We start from the raw sequence: 12,437 nt of genomic DNA on the forward strand, positions 1-12,437 counted from the left end.
CTTGGAGAGCTTTTTAAAGAATTGTTAAATTGGCCTAATTTAAAACAAAACAGCAAAAACCCAGCTGACGGGAGGCAACAGCGGTCGTGGTTCAATGGTAGAATTCTCGCCTTCCATGCAGAGACTTGGGTTCCATTCCCGGCCGCTGCACCTCATGCACGGCCACCACCCATCTGTCAGTGGAGGCTTGCGTGTTGCTATGATGCTGAAGAGGTTTCATCAGAGCTTCCAGACTAAGATGGACTAGGAAGAAAGGCTTGGCCATCTACTGCCAAAAATCAGCCAGCGAAAACCCTGCAGAGCACACGGGTCCAATCCGTAACTGATCACGGGGATGGCTCAGGATCAGGCAGTGTTTCACTCCATTGCAGATGAGGCTGCCAAGAGTCGGGGGCCAACTTGACAGCAGCCAACAACACCAAACACAATAACAAAAATGTAATACATAAACACAAAAGGAAACAACAAATACTATAATATTTCAATGTTTTGGATTCTGCTAAGGCTTGCTTTATGACCTAATATGTGGTCTATTCTAGAGAATGTTCCATGTGCACTAGAAAAGAATAGAAAAGTGTACTTGGTTGCTGTTGGGTGGAGTGTTCTGTATAGGTCTCTGAGGTCAAGTTGGTTGATTGTGGCATTTAGAGCTTCCGTGTCTTTATTGGGCTTCTTTCTGGATGTCCTGTCCTTCACCGAAAGTGGTGTGTTGAAGTCTCCTACTATTATTGTGGAGCTGTCTATCTCACTTTTCAATGCTGATAGAGTTGGTTTTATGTATCTTGCAGCCCTGTCATTGGGTGCATAAATATTTAATATGGTTATATCTTCTTGGTGTATTGTCCCTTTAATCATTATATAGTGTCCTTCCTTATCCTTTATGATGGATTTAACATTAAAGTCTATTTTGTCAGAAATTAATATTGCCACTCCTGCTCTTTTTTGATTGTTGTTTGCTTGGTATATTTTTTTCCATCCTTTGAGTTTTTGTTTGTTTGTGTCTCTAAGTCTAAGCTATGTCCCTTGTAGGCAGCATATAGACTGATCTTGTTTTTTAATCCATTCTGCCGCTCTCTGTTTCTTTATTTGTGCATTTAGTCCATTTACATTCAGCGTAATTATGGATAGGTATGAATTTAGTGCTATCATTTTGATGTTTTTTGTGTGTGTGTGTTGTTGACAGCTTATTTTTCCCACTTAATTTTATGTGCTGAGTAGATTATCTTTATATATTGCTCTTTCCTCATATTCATTGTTGTTGGTTTTGTTTCTCCTGAGTCCCTATTTTTTTCTTGTATTTTATTTTGATGAGTAGGACAATTTGTCTCCATTGTGGTTACCTTATCATTTACCCCTATTTTTCAAAATTTAAACCTAACTTTTATTTCTTTGTATCGCCATATCTTCCTCTCCATATGGAAGGTGTATGATTACATTTCTTAGTCCCTTTTTATTGTTTTAGTATTGTCTTCTTTTATATAATAACATCGCTGTTACCCTGTTTTGAGCTTTTTTTTTTTATTTTTTATAATCTTGCTTTGCTTTTTGATTTCCCTGTCTGGGTTGACTTCTGGTTGCTCTGCCCAGTGTTCTAGTCTTGGGTTGATACCTGGTATTATTGATTTTCTAACCAAAGAACTCCCTTTAGTATTTTTTGTACATTTGGTTTGGTTTTTATGAATTCCCTAAACTTGTGTTTATCTGGAAATGTCCTAATTTCACCTTCATATTTAAGAGGCAGTTTTGATGGCTATATGATTCTTGGCTGGCAACTTTTTTCCTTCAATTTTTTAAATATGTCATCCCATTGCCTTCTTGCCTGCATGGTTTCTGCCAAGTAGTCCGAGCGTTTTCTTATTGGCTCTCCTTTGTAGGTGACTTTTCATTTATCCCTAGCTGCTCTTATAATTCTCTCTTTATCTTTGGTTTTAGCAAGTTTGATTATAATATGTCTTGGTGACTTTCTTTTAACATCTACCTTATGTGGAGTTCGATGAGCATCTTAGATAGATATCTTCTCATCTTTCACGACATCAGGGAAGTTTTCTGTCAACAAATCTTCAACAATTCTCTCTGTATTTTCTGTTATCCCTCCCTGTTCTGGTACTCCAATCATTTGGAGGTTATTTCTCTTGATAGAGTCCCACATGATTCTTAAGGTTTCTTCATTTTTTTTTTTTAATTCTTTTATCTGATTTTTCTTCAAATATATGAGTGCCAAGTGGTTTATCTTCAAGTTTAGAAATTCTGGCTTCTACTTGCTCAATTCTGCTCCTCTGACTTTCTATTGAGTTGTCTACTTCTGTAATTTCATTGTTAATCTTCTGAATTTCTGATTGCTGTTTTTTTTTTTTTTTTTTGGCTGTCTATGGATTTTTCCAGCTTATTAAACTTTTCCTTATGTTCCTGAATAATCTTTCTAATTTCTTCAATTGCTTTATCTGTGTGTTCCTTGGCTTGTTCTGCGTATTGCCTCATTTCCTTCCTGATGTCCTGAAGGGTTCTGTATATTAATCTTTTGTATTCTGGCTGTGGTAATTCCAGGAATGCACTTTCATCTAGAAGATCCCTTTGTTTGTTTCTTTGTTTTGAGAGCTGGTTGAGATGATCATGGTCTGTTTCTTGATATTGACTGTTGTCTCTGAGCCACCTGTAAGTTATTGTATTAGTTTATGCTTGCTTAGTTTATGCTTGCTTACTGTGTCATAGCTTCTTGCTTTATTTTGTTTTGATATACCCAAATGGGTTGCTTGAGTGAGCTAGCTTAATTATTTTCACCTTTGGAGCTCTGACGTCCTGTCCCTGGATGGCTAGAGCTGTTATCAGGTATATCAGTCTAGGAGTCCATTAACTATTTCTTGTATGAATTCAGCTCAGGTGTCCAGCTAGCTGATCATCAAGTGTGTGGTACAGGCTCTGTCCTACAGTCTTAGAGGGGCAGGGGTGATTGGTGTACGTACTGGTATCTGATTGTAGCAGGGGTCATGCTCTGAACAAGGCAGGGGGCTGAGAACTGACTCCTGAGTGTCTCTGAGGAAAGCACGTGCCTGTTCCCTAGAGCATGAGGGTGGGTGGGTTCTGCATACGGACCATGGGCACCCAAAGTTTTTGGTTGTAAGGACTGGGAGGTACCAATTATCCTTGGATCCCTGTCGCGGGTGGCTGGGTGACTTGAGCGGGGCTACCAGTCCTTAGGTCCCTGATGTGGGTAGGTGAGGACCTTGTTTAATGGGCAAAGCAATGTCAATCATCAATCACCCACCTCTCCACCCCCCAGCTGAAATGGTTGGAGTCTGCCAACAAGGGCCTATTCTCCCAAAATAGGCCCACACAGGTCCATGCAGAAGGGAAAGGTGCTCAAAGTCCACGGACCGTTTATGCCCGGACAGGAGCTTCTTCTGTCCTGAGCTCCCCCAGTTAGTGGAGCCGGCAAATTACTTTTCCCCCTATTGCAAATTTTTTTCCTTCCCCAAGGCTGGGAGGATGGCTCTAGGTGCTCAACAGTGCCTATCTCAGGCCCAGGGAATTCAGCCGCTAAAGCCGGTTTGAGAGTAGGGGGGGCACATTAAAATATACGCAAGTACTTAGCTTTTGCCGAGAGCGCCCTTCTGCTCAGGTCCCGGAGGTGTGAGTGGGCTGTGTGGCTGCTGCTTCTCCCTGAGGAACCTGCGGCCGAACGCTAGGACCAGCCCGCCACCGCCGCTGCTCCGGGAGTGGTGCCTGGGGGCTCCCCACAATTCAGGTCCGGTCACTCCTCTCTGCTTCTGAACCGTCTCTTCCTCCCCCTGCCCCTCAGTTCATTTTCTAAGTTTGCTTTGATACTCAGAGCCTCCAGTTTGCCACAAATATACTCGTTTCACTTGTTTTTTCAGGTCTTTGTTGTAAAGAGGGCTTGCCAGAAGCGTCTGCCTATTCCGCCATCTTGGCTCCGCGTCAACAGCAAACACTATAAAAGGGGCTTAGATAAAAAGTGGTTTAACCCTCTCCCTATGTAAGCCTCTAGTCCTTTCTCCAAGGAGTCACTCAGACTTGTACATCCTTCTAGAAATGTCTGGAACATTTCCTGTCCCTTCTCTGTTATACACACAGGATCCCACCCTGCATACAGTTCTTTGCACTCAACGTGTTTGGGGAGGTACAGGTTTAGATCCCTTTGTGCTGTTTGATGGCTGTATAGTATTCCACAGCAGAGGTGGCTCATTGGGTGTTTCCTCACTGATGGACCATTAAAATGTTTTCAGTTTGTACTGTTTACAAGAAATAAAGATCCATGTGCCTACCTATTGGTACACACAAATGAATATTTCTCTAGGATAGGAGCAGAGAGGTGGGATTTGATGAGTGGGAAGGTATATGCATTTTGATTTTCATAGACGCTAGAGTCCCTGAGTGGTGCAGTTAAGGCAATGGGCTGCTAACCAAAAAGGTTGGAGGTTTGAGTTCACCCAGAGGCACCTCAGAAGAAAGGCCTGGCGATCTACTTCTGAAAAATCAGCCATTGAAAATCCCATGGAGCCATTCTACTCTGACACACGTGGGGTTGCCATGAGTCAGAACCAACACAACGGCAACTGTTTTTTAAAATTCTATAACCACTTAATAATATCAAAACTATTCTGAGCTCACAGGCCCTTCAATAACAGGCAGCAGGCTAGATTCCCCAACCACCCCCTCCCTTTTTTTTTTAAATCATTCTATTTCCAATTCTGGGAATAGCGGGTCAGATAGGGTTGTGGTCTCCACCCTTCAGACACAGGGGCTTCCTATTTGGAGGAGGTCTCAGCTCTTTGTCATTGCTGAATCGGGGCACTTTTCTTTGGGTCGCTGTATGTAGTAGTTCAGCACCTCAGGTTTGGTTTTTCTCTTTGTGGAGTAGTTTTAAACCACCTCCTTCCTGTTCTTACCTATCTTGCCTGTCTTGTTATGAGTCATCTTTCTTCCTCTTTAAAGAACTACACTTTAGCTTAAATCATTGTTGGTAAAGGAAGGTATTCACACTTGTGTGAGCAACACTGGATTTTTCCTTTTTCAAATACTGCTCTTTCCCCTCCCCATCTCTGGAGTAGCAAGAAATGGGAGGCTGAGAGATCCCAGATGATGTGGGCTAAGTAGAGATTGCTTATATCTGCAAATGAAGGAAAAACAGGTACAATTTTCTGTCTGGGGAAAGGAGAGGGGCGGGCCAGAATGCAGCCAGGAGGGAAGGGCATGGCGTAAAATGGTGGTCTTAGTCTCCTGGTGCTGTCGTAACAAAAATACCACAAGCAAGTGGCTTTAAAGAACAGTAAGCTATTCCTTCACAGTTTAGAAGGCTAGAAGTCTGAATTCAGGGCACCGGTTCTAGGGGGAAGCACTCTCTGTCTGCTCCAGGGGAAGGTAGTTGTCTCAGCTTCCACAGCCCGGCCGTTCCTGGGCTCCACGGCAATCCTCACCAGTGCTTCTGCCTTCCCCTGTTTGTGCTCGCCTCTTTCAGTCTGTGCCGCTCCTTATAACTCAGAAGCGATTAGGGTTAGCATGCCACCTACACTGACAGGGCCTCATTCACACAGCAAAGAAAACCCTATTCCCAAAAGAGATTACCCCCACAGGTGTAAAAAAATCAAACCAAACCTGTTGCCGCCAAGTCAATTCCAATTCATAGAGACCCTCTAGGACAGAGTAGAACTGCCCCATAGGTTTCCTAGGCTATAATCTTTATGGGAACAGATTGCCAGGTCTCTTCTCCCGTGGAGCAGCTGGTGAGTTCAAACTGCCAAACTTTTGGTTAGTTGAGCACTTAACCACTGCACCATCAGGGCTCCTTTCCACAGGTATAGCGGTTAGGACTGCAACACTATTTTGGGGGACACAATCCAATTCGTGACAGTGATGTCATGGCATGACTACCAAGAGGACATAAGGTGGGTGTCTTCCTTGGTGGCTCACCCAGTCCAGAGGCTTTGGGGCAGCGTCTGTCCACACTGGGTGGTAGTATGGCCTGGGAGGTCACCCACCAAGGACTTCCGCCTTGCAGGCAGTCCCAGTTTTCCTTGCTTACCAAGTCCTTTCAGGCGATCACCGACGCCTAGCAGGCCACTCCTGCTGTCTTTCTCAATGACCGATGACCAGGCTGGGGTCCAGCAGGGAACAGGAAAGGTGGCCGGAGAGCCTCCAGCTTGCTGGCAAAACAAACTTGGACATGCAAATTGCCCTGGTAAATCGTCAGCCTGCCAGCGCCTTGCAACCCTGAGGGCTGGCTGCCCCTGTCGGCTGTCATCCACAGTGGCGCAGGTATGGAGAAGAGGACAGAGGGCCCTGGGCAGGCGGGACCACCAAGGCCCACCTCCTTGGCCAGCTTCTTCCTGCTGCCAGGCTTGGTTCTTCTCCCCAGGCTCTCACTTTAAAACCCAACAAAAAACTAATAAAATGTTGATACACTCTCCTAGTGAAAAACATTAAAGCATGTCAATCAAATTCCAACCCACCTGGATACTTCAAAAGCGTTATTAAATGACAAGAAAAGCAAGGTATCAGTGAGTGGCAAGTATGTGATTTCAACTTTTAATTTATCTTATATTAAAAAAAACTAAAGGAATCTTTGTTACTGCCAACAGCCTAGCTGAGAACTGGACGAGGAGACCCCTCTCTGGCCCAGTAGACAGGAGGGTGTGGGGGCATGGATTGTGGTGGAGGCGTTGTGACCACGTAGAGAAAAAAGTTGGAAAACGCAGGCCACATCCAGACAGCGGTCCTCTTAACCCCGAGGCTAAATGAACGATCCCGGGGCACCTGCAAAGATGCGCTCAGTGTCCCCCCACCAAAGCTCTCTGCACCCCACAGACAGGCAGGAGCAAGGAGAGGAGGCCATGTGTCATTTCTCCTTCCGGAACACTGGACGACTTGGAGGTGAGCCCGCCCTCCATGCACAGGTCCTGCAGGGCTTGGAGCTGCTCTGGGTATGAGCGTCTCTGCAGCAACCTTCCAGGGGCTAAGCGTTGCTCCTGGGGGAGAAGCCATGGAGCAGGAGGACTGGGCGCAGCCTAGAGCTGTCGCCAGCTCTGCGCCACACTGCCCAGGTGTCAGAGAGATGATGTGCTCCAGCCACTCGGCCTTGGTGGGCAGGGGTGGGTGGCTGTCCTAGTATCAAATGCCTCTCTGATACCAAGAAAACCTATTGCCATCAAGTGGATTCCTACTCATGGTGACCCTACAGGACAGAGTAGAACTCCCCATAGGGTTCCCAAGGAGCAGCTGGTGGATTCAAACTGCCGACCTTTTGGTTAGCAGCCACAGTCTTAACCACTCTAGACCTTGCTAATTAGGACACTGGTGTTGGCCTAGAACCCACTGATGCTGTCAAGCCAATTTTGACTCATGGAGACCCCGTGTGTCACAAAGAAGAACCGCTCCATTCAGTTTTCTAGGCTGTAATTTTTTTAATCTTTACGGAAGCAGATCACCAGGTCTTTCTCCCATGGCACTGCTGAGTGGGTTCAAAGCACCAATCTTTCAGTTAGTAGCTGAGCATTCAACCCTTTGGGCCACCCAGGGACCTGGTGTTGGACTAGGGAAATGCTAAATGACACTGGACATTGCTGTCTTCCCCCAAGCTGACTCAGCTGGAGCAGCCTGGCTCTTCTCCCAGACAAGCATACGGGGAAGAAGATGCTTGGCTTGTCTAATTAAACCAAACGACAGTGTGCATATTCTCAGCTGTGCGGGCAGGTCTTTGGAGACCGGCAGATGGGGTCCAGTGCTGGCTTTGCTACATATTTTCTTTTGATCCTGGGCAGCATGAAACATATCTTTAAAGAGGCCAGTTCTCTGAAGGCTGCACATCCTGCCTGGTACCAGCTTGAGCAGAGAGATGCAGGGGGCCACTGTGAGCACAGGCTCTGTGCGCATTCACTACATTGGTTGATGGTCCTCAGTTGTTTTCCATCTCTTGTCTGCTTCCACACCTTCCCCGTGTGGCCAACACCAGCCCATCAGGAACATCTCTCAAGGCCCATTAACACCTGATGGAAGGTAGGTCAGCATCACGGGGCTTGCGGAAAGGATGAGGAGAGATGTTTGTTGAAGCCCGTCTGAGTTCTCATACCCTTCATGAGAAAGTCTTCTCCCAATGAGAACCGGGCCAGAGCCCTGGGCCCCAGCCTTGTGTGAGCCCTGTTCTGATGAGCTGCTGCAGGCCACACATGATCTTTAAGGACCTTCAGGGTTAAAAGCAGGTGGAGAGGCCCCTTGGCCTCTTGCCCCTCAGGTCATACTCCATTCATGGTCTAGTAGACTCTGCAATCCATGATTGTCTTTTGTACTGTGGCGCTTCAGTGCCAGGAACTGTGTCCCAGATGGCGTGGGCCATGATCTTTCCAGCTGTGGTGAGAAGAAGTATGGCCTCAGGAATTCTCCATCTCTCCCAGGGCCTAGAGCAGAGCTTAGCTAAGATGCCAAAGTTAGGTTCCTAGAGCTCATGTAACAAAATACCACTAACTGGGTGGCTTATAAGAATAGAAACTTATTCTCTCACAGTTCTGGAGGCTGGGCCTCTGAATTCAGGGTGTTGGTAGGGCCATGCTGTCTCAGAAGGCTCTAGGGGAAGGCTCTTTCTCGTCTCATCGAGCTTCTGGTGGCCCTAGGTATTTCTTGGCTTGCAATTGTACCATCACATGGCCATCTTCCCTCTGTGTCTCTGTGTCTCTTCCCATCTTTTGGAAGGACATCAGTCATATTGGACCAGGACTCATCCCGCTCCGGTATGGCCCCCCGTTAACTGATACCAGCTTTAGAGACCCTATTTCCAAACAAGGACATGTTCACCAGAATCGAGGGTTAGGTCTTCAACACATCTTTTTGAGTGACACAATTCAATCTGTAACAAGGCCCATTCTCAGACCTTGTGAGAGTGACAACTCTCTGAGGTTGATGATAGTTCCTAATTTGCTCTCTGATCATTCAGCCACCTAGAATTGGAAGAAAAACAAGCCAAGGAGGAAAAGTGGGCATTCCATATAGCAGACACCACTCATCCATCAGTTTGTCAGACTGCGGTGGCTTGCATGTTGCTGTGATGCTGGAAGGTATGTCACCGGTGTTACAAATACCAGCATGGTCACCCATGCTGGACAGGTTTCAGCGGGCCTTCTAGACTAAGACACACTGGTTGTCTACTTCTGAAAAAATTGGTCACCAAAAACCTTATGAATAGCAGCGGAACATTGTCTGATATAGGGCCAGAAAATGAGCCCCTCAGGTTGTAATGCACACAAAATATGACTGGGGAAGAGCTACCTCCACAAAGTAGAGTCAACCATAATGACATGGATGGAGTCAAGCTTTCGAGACCTTTATTTGCTGATGTGGCACAACCCAAAATGAGAAGAAACAGCTGCAAACAACCACTAATAATCAGAACACGGAAAGTAGAAATTATGAATCAAGGAAATTTGGAAGTTGTAAAAAAAATGAAATGGAATGCTTGAAGATGAATACTTTAGGCATTAGTAAGCTGAAATGGACTGGTATTGGCCATTTGGATTCTGACAGTCACGGTCTGCTGTGTCAGAAATGACAAATTGAAGAGGTGTGGTGTTGCATTCATCGTCAAAAAGAGCATTTCGAGATCTATCCTGAAGTACAAGACTGTCAGTGACAGGATAATATCTATACACCTACAAGGAAGACCAGTTAATACAACCATTATTCAAATTCATGCACCAACCACTAATGTCAAAGATGATGAAATTGAAGATTTTTACCAACTTCTGCAGTCTGAAATCGATCAAGCATTCAATCAAGATGCATTGATAATTACTGCTGATTGGAACGCAAAAGTTGGAAAGGATCAGTAATTAGAAAATATGGTCTTGGTGATAGAAATGACACGGGAGATTGCATTATAGAATTTTGCAAGACCAACAACATATTCATCGGAAATACCTTTTTTTCAACAACATAAATGACAGCTATACACATGGACCTTGCCAGATATACTACACAGGGATTGAATTGACTACCTCTATGGAAAAAGACTATGGAGAAGTTCAATATCATCAGACAGAACAAGGCCAAGAGCTGACTGTGGAACAGACCATCAACTGCTCCTATGCAAGTATACGATGAAGCTGAAGAAAATTAAAACAAGTACCTGAGAGCCAAAGTACAACTTTGAGTATATTCCACCTAAATTTAGAGACTATCTCGAGAGCAGATTTGACACATTGAACACTAATGACCAAAGACCAGGCAAGTCATGGGATGGCGTCAAGGACATCATACATGAAAAAAGAAAGAGGTCATTAAAGAGACAGTAAAGGAAGTAAAGGCCAATATGGATGTCAGAATCTTGCTCTTGAACATCGAGTAGCTAAAGCAAAAGGAAGAAATGACAAAGTCAAAGAGCTGAACGGAAGATTTTAAAGGGAGGGTCGAGAAGACAAAGTGAAGTATTATAATGACATGTGCAAAGACCTGAAGTTGGAAAACCAAAAGGGAAGAACACACTTGGCATTTCTAAGCTGAAAGAACTGAAGAAAAAAATTCAGTCCTCGAGTTGCAATACTGAAAGACTCGATGGGGAAAATATTAACACAGGAAGCACCAAAAGAAGATGGAAGGAATACACAGTCACTGTATCAAAAAGAATTGGTCGACATTCAACCATTTCAGGGAGTAGCGTATGACCAAGAACTGACGGTGCTGAAGGAAGAAGTTCAAACGGCAGTGGAAGCATTGATGAAAAACAAGTCTTCAGGAATTAATGCGATGCCAAAGGAGATGTCTTAACAAACGGACACAACGCTGCAAGCGCTCACTCATCTACACCAAGAAATTCGGAAGACAGATACCTGGCCAACCGACTGGAAGAGACCCACATACGTGCCTATTCCAAAGAAAGGTGATCCAACCAACTGCGGAAACTATCGAACAGTATCATCAATATCACATGTAAGTAAAACTATGCTGAAGAAAATTCAAAAAACAGTTGCAGCAGTACATTGACAGGGAACTGCCAGAACGTTGAGCCGGATTCAGAAGAGGATGTAGAACCAGGGATGTCATTGCTAATATTACTGGAAAGATATTTATGTTTTATTGACTATGCAAAGCATTTGACTGTGTGGGTCATAACAAATTATGGATAACACTGCAAAGAACGGGAATTCCAGAACAATTAATTGTTCTTATGTGGAATCTGTACATAGACCAAGTTGTTTGAACGAGGGGATAATGTGTGGTTTAAAATCAGGAAAGGTGTGTGTCAGGTTGTATCCTTTCACCATACTTAGTCTGTATGCTGAGCAAATAATCCAAGAAGCTGGACTATACAAAGAAGAACATGGCATCAGGATTGGAGGAAGACTCATTAACAACCTGTGATGTGCAGATGAAACAAACTTGCTTGCTGAAAGTGAAGAGGACTTGAAGCACTTAATGCTGAAAATCAAAGACTACAGCCTTCAGTGTGGGTTACACCTCAACATATAGAAAACAAAATTCTCACAAGCTGGACCAATAAACAACATCATTATAAATGAGAATAGATTGAAGTTGTAAAGGATTTCATTTTACTGGGATCCATAATCAATACCCATGGAAGCAGGAGTCAGGAAATCAAATGACATGTTGCATTGGGCAAATCTGCTGCAAAAGACCTCTTTTAAGTGTTAAAAAGCAAAGATGTCACTTTCAGGACTAAGGTGTGGATGACTCAAGCCATGGTATTTTCAACTGCCTCATATGCATTTGAAAACTGGACAGTGAATAAGGAAGATTGAAGAATTGATGCCTTTGAGTTATGGTGTTGGTGAAGAAAGATGAATATACTATGAACTGCCAGAAGAACGAACAAGTATCTTGGAGGAAACACAGCCAGAATGTTCCTTAGAGGCAAAGTTGGCAAGACTTTGTCTCATGTCTTTGTATATGTTATCAGGAGGGAAAAGTCCTTGAAGAAGGACATCAAGCTTGGTAAAGTAGAGGGTCAGCAAAAAAGGGGAAGGTGCGCAATGAGATGGATTGACACAGTGGCTGCAACAATGGACTCCAACATAGCAATGACTATGAGACTGGCGCATGACTGGGCTGCATTTCGTTCTGTTGTGCATGGGTCTCTATGAGTCGGAACCGACTTGACGGCACCTGACAACAACAACAATGTATGAAGTGGCATTATAAAGTAATTTGGGGTAGTTTCTCTACACTGCCGTATGGAAACCTGACTCATGCCTACCCCAAACAGTTTCTTACGTTTTGTATTATTTTGCTGTTGGTTATTGTTTTTTGTGCAAAAATCCAATCCTTCTACTCCCACATCTGTCCTCTTGGGCACAGTTCACACTTGCTGAGATGTGGCGCTTCTGGCATGTGCGTTCCTGACGATGGCCACTGGCCCCTTAGGTGAGGGTGCTTGCCCACAGTGCTCTGGTTTTCAGGTGACCTGTGAGTCACAGACACTT

This window comes from Elephas maximus, chromosome 2, assembly GCF_024166365.1.
Source record: "Elephas maximus indicus isolate mEleMax1 chromosome 2, mEleMax1 primary haplotype, whole genome shotgun sequence".
NCBI lineage: Eukaryota > Metazoa > Chordata > Mammalia > Proboscidea > Elephantidae > Elephas > Elephas maximus.